General features: G+C 53.3%; 1 pseudogene across 1 annotated transcript; it reads left to right on the top strand.

The window, feature by feature from the left end:
* The first annotated feature begins 260 nt into the window (after nt 1-260).
* On the top strand, nt 261-1,732 carry LOC108528374 (5'-nucleotidase domain-containing protein 2 pseudogene; annotated as a pseudogene). Its single transcript, XR_001885117.1, has one exon. The product of XR_001885117.1 is annotated as a 5'-nucleotidase domain-containing protein 2 pseudogene (transcript).
* The last annotated feature ends 2,858 nt before the right edge of the window (nt 1,733-4,590 follow it).

Here is a 4,590-nt window from a genome sequence, read left to right as displayed (position 1 = left end):
GGTGCGGGGGCGGGAGGCCGAGGGCAGCGCGGGCTGCGGCCCCGGCGGCGCGCGGTGGGCATTGGGGCCCGGTCAGGGCTGCGGCGGCCACTCGGCGGCTGGCTGCTGTGGGAGGGCCACGGCGGCCGCTGAACCGCCTCTCCTCGCCCTCCTGCCCTGCTGCGGCCCCCGGTCCCGGCGCCCACTGCCCCGGCGCCGGGCCGCCCTCCACGCGCCGCCAGGCACCCGCAGGCGGCGCGGACCTCAGCGCCCACCTATGGGCTCGCTACCAGGACATGAGGAGAGTGGTGCACGGACCTCCTGCCCCCCGAGGTCTCCGAGTCTCCTGAACCCAGCAGCCATCTACGCCAACAACAAGATCAGCCTGCGTGACGTTGAGGTCTACGGCTTTGACTACTACACCCTGGCCCAGTATGCAGACGCACTGCACCACGAGATCTTCAGCGCCGCCCGTGACATCCTAATCGAGCACTACAAGTACCCAGAGGGGATTCGGAAGTATGACTACAACCCCAGCTTTGCCATCCGTGGCCTCCACTATGACATTCAGAAGAGCCTTCTGATGAAGATTGACGCCTTCCACTACGTGCAGCTGGGGACAGCCTACAGGGGCCTCCAGCCTGTGCCAGATGAGGAAGTGATCGAGCTGTATGGGGGCACCCAGCACATCCCACTATACCAGATGAGTGGCTTCTATGGCAAGGGTCCCTCCATTAAGCAGTTCATGGACATCTTCTCGCTGCTGGAGATGGCTCTGCTGTCCTGCGTGGTGGACTACTTCCTGGGCCACAGTCTGGAGTTTGACCAAGCGCACCTCTACAAGGACGTGACGGACGCCATCCGAGACGTGCATGTGAAGGCCCTCATGTACCAGTGGATCGAGCAGGACATGAGAAGTACATCCTGAGAGGGGACGAGACGTTTCCCGTCCTGAGCCGCCTGGTGGCCCATGGGAAACAGCTGTTCCTCATCACCAACAGTCCTTTCAGCTTCGTAGACAAGGGGATGCGGCACATGGTGGGTCCTGATTGGCACCAGCTCTTCGATGTGGTCATTGTCCAGGCAGACAAGCCCAGCTTCTTCACTGACCGGCGCAAAGCCTTTCAGAAAACTCGATGAGAAGGGCTCGCTTCAGTGGGACCAGATCACCCGCTTGGAAAAGTGCAAGATCTATCGGCAGGGAAACCTGTTTGACTTCCTGCGCTTGACGGAATGGCGTGGCCCTCGCGTGCTCTACTTTGGGGACCACCTCTATAGTGACCTGGCGGATCTCATGCTGCGGCACGGCTGGCGCACGGGCGCCATCATCCCTGAGCTGGAGCGTGAGATCCGCATCATCAACACAGAGCAGTACATACACTCGCTGACGTGGTAGCAAGCACTCACGGGGCTGCTGGAGCGCATGCAGACCTATCAGGACACGGAGTCGAGGCAGGTGCTAGCTGCCTGGATGAAAGAACGGCAGGAGCTGAGGTGCATCACCAAGGCCCTGTTCAACGTGCAGTTCGGCAGCATCTTCCGCACCTTCCACAACCCCACCTACTTCTCGAGGCGCCTCGTGCGCTTCTCTGGCCTCTACATGGCCTCCCTCAGCTGCCTGCTCAACTACCGCGTGGACTTCACCTACCCGCGCCGCACACCGCTGCAGCACGAGGCTCCCCTCTGGATGGACCAGCTCTGCACCGGCTGCATGAAGACCCCCTTCCTTGGCGACATGGCCCACATCCGCTGAGGGCGCCTTTATTGTCCAGAACAGGGCCCCAGCCCTTCCCGCCGTGTCTACCCTGGGCGTCCACCCAGACAAGCAATAAAAGTGGTCTCCTCCCTAAAAAAAAAAAAAAAAAAAAAATTAATAATAATCTGGTTATTATCCGGTGTGACAAGCCTGCACTCATGGTATAAACAAAGGACCATGGCAGGAGAGAGGAGAACTTTGCCTGGGCAGAGGAGCGAAAGCCTATGTGAATTGACCGCACTGGAAGCAGGTGAGGGGTGTGCGGTGTGAGGAGGCAGAGGCTACCTCTCTCCACCTTCAGCACATGTGCTGCAAGTCACACACTCCTGGCATTGGTCACCTGGGGGAAGGGAACCCAAGAATATTAGCCAACATGAGAGTTTACTAGTTCTTCAGGTTGTCTATACGATGTAAAAAAGCTGCTCCAAAGCTTTGTGGCATGAAACAACCACTATTTTATTGTGATCCCAAATTCTGTGGATCAGAAGTTAGAAAAAAGCACAGAGGTGGATCTTTCGGGGAAGGACGCAAACGGGGGTGCTTTCAACCACTGGGGGCTGGAGGATCCACTTCCAATAGTTTTTTCACTCATATGTCTGGCAGCAGGGCTGGGCTGGCTTACGGGTGGGCTCAGCTGACACAGCATGGAGTTCCCAGGATTGTTGGACTTCTTTGTTTTTTTTAGACAGAGCAAGGCTGGAGTGCAGTGTTTCAATTTCGGCTCACTGCAACCTCCGCCTCCGGGGTTCAAGAGATCCTTCCACCTCAGCTCCCAAGTAAGTAGGATTACAGGTGTGCACCACCATACCCGGCTAATGTTTTTGTATTTTTAGTAAAGACAGGGTTTCACCATGCTGGCCAGGTTGGTCTTGAACTCCTCCCACCTCGGCCTCCCAAAGTGCTGGGATTAAAGGCGTGAGCCACAACACCCGGCCCATTGGACTTATTACATGAAGGCTCTGAGAGAAAATAAATGTTCTTTGAGAGTTAAGTTGAAGCTGTATGGCTTTCTATGCCCCCTACCTTGGAAGTTACATAGCATTCCTTCCAAATGTACTATTGGTGGGAGGAGCCAAGGACCCATTCAAATAAAACATAGGGGACAGGGCCAGGTGTAGGGCCTCATGCCTGTAATCCCAGCTCTTTGGGAGGCTGAGGTGGGCGGATCACCTGAGGTTGGGAGTTTGAGACCAACCTGACCAACATGGAGAAGGCCCGTCTCTACTAAAAATACAAAATTAGCTGGGTGTGGTGGCACATGCCTGTAATCCAAGCTACTTGGGAGGCTGAGGCAGGAGAATCGCTTGAACCCGGGAGGCGGTGAGCCGAGATCACGCCACTACACTCCAGCCTGGGCCACAAGAGCAAGACTCCGTCTCAAAAAAAAAAAAAAGAGAGAGAGAAAGTAGGAGACATAGATCTACCTCTTGATGGAAGGAGGGTAAAAATATTTGCAGTCATGCTTAAAATACCACACAGGAAAAAAAGAGTAGTCTCAGGCCAGAAGCTGTACATTTTAGACTGACTCTGCCTCTCACTGGCCATGTGACCCTGGGGTTAGGTGCTTCATCTATAAAAGGAGGGCTTCACCAGGTTAATCTAAATTCCCTTCTAATGAGGAGCAGCAGCATAACACGTGCTCCGTAATGACCTATTGATGAGGAGAGAGCTGAGTTTTAACTGTAGGAATGGATCTCCAATGGAATCATGTGGATCATTAAGTAAACAGGAGTTTTAGAATGTTCACACTGAAAGAAACTTAAGGAACTATGGTCTGGCTCCCTTGTTTTATAGATGGGGAAACTGGGATCTAGAGACGCTAAAGGTCTTACCCAAGGTCTGGTAGTAAGTTAATGAGGGCCATTAAAAAATAGAAGCTGTGAACCAGGCATGGTGGCTCAGGTGTGTAATCTCATCACTTTGGGAGGCCAAGGCAGGTGGATCACGAGGTCAGGAGTTCAAGACCAGCCTGGCCAAGATGATGAAACCCTGTCTCTACTAAAACAACAACAACAACAAAACACACACACACACACACACACACACACACACACACACACTAGCCGGGCGTGGCGGTGGGCACCTGTAATCCCAGCTGCTTGGGAGGCTGAGGCAGGGAATTGCTTGAACCCTGGAGGTAGAGGTTGCAATGAGCCGAGATCGCACCACTGCACTCCAACCTGAGCAACAGAGGGAGACTCTGTCTCAAGAAGAATAGAAGCTGGGTCCCTGAGCCACTCATCCTATGTGCCTGCCACTCCCCATATTCCATTTGGAATTTCATTCAAACATCTACCTCCAGAAAGGCATCTCTTACATAAATTGAAGGATATCTGTAAAAAGCCATCTGGAAATTTTCCACATGTCCAACCTAAGAAGTTGTTTATTGGACTTGAGGGTGTGTAGGCCAGATCTGGCCATTGTCGCTGGGACCTCACTCAGGACTGGAGCAGGATGACAATGGAGCTGTGAGACTGGTGGTGAAGAGGTGAGTTTGCTTCTGCTTTGGGTCTTATTTTTTTCATGCTGACCATATTCAGAAATGGCTCTTGTGCATACATAATACAGTGATTGAGTTAAATAATAAATGACAAGAAAGGCCATGGGAGGTGGGAAAGCAAAGGCAAGGGAGAAGGAATCTGATTTCAGCTGAAATTGGAAAGGACAATGAGCTGCTGAAGAAGGAGACGAGATAGAAAGGCGGAAGACCCCAGAAGTAATGGAACAAGAACAGAGTAGGTGCGTGGCTTATTTAAGGTCCCAGGAAGGCTGAGAGCTAGAGGGGCTGAAGGGAGGGGCAAACTGAGTGTGGAAATACAGGCATGTCATTGGGTACTGGAATAAGTGGGAGGTCC

The sequence above is a fragment of the Rhinopithecus bieti genome, unplaced genomic scaffold (assembly GCF_001698545.2).
Source record: "Rhinopithecus bieti isolate Rb0 unplaced genomic scaffold, ASM169854v2 scaffold_4553, whole genome shotgun sequence".
NCBI classification, from domain to species: Eukaryota; Metazoa; Chordata; class Mammalia; order Primates; family Cercopithecidae; genus Rhinopithecus; species Rhinopithecus bieti.
This window is presented reverse-complemented; position numbering and strand designations above follow the sequence as displayed.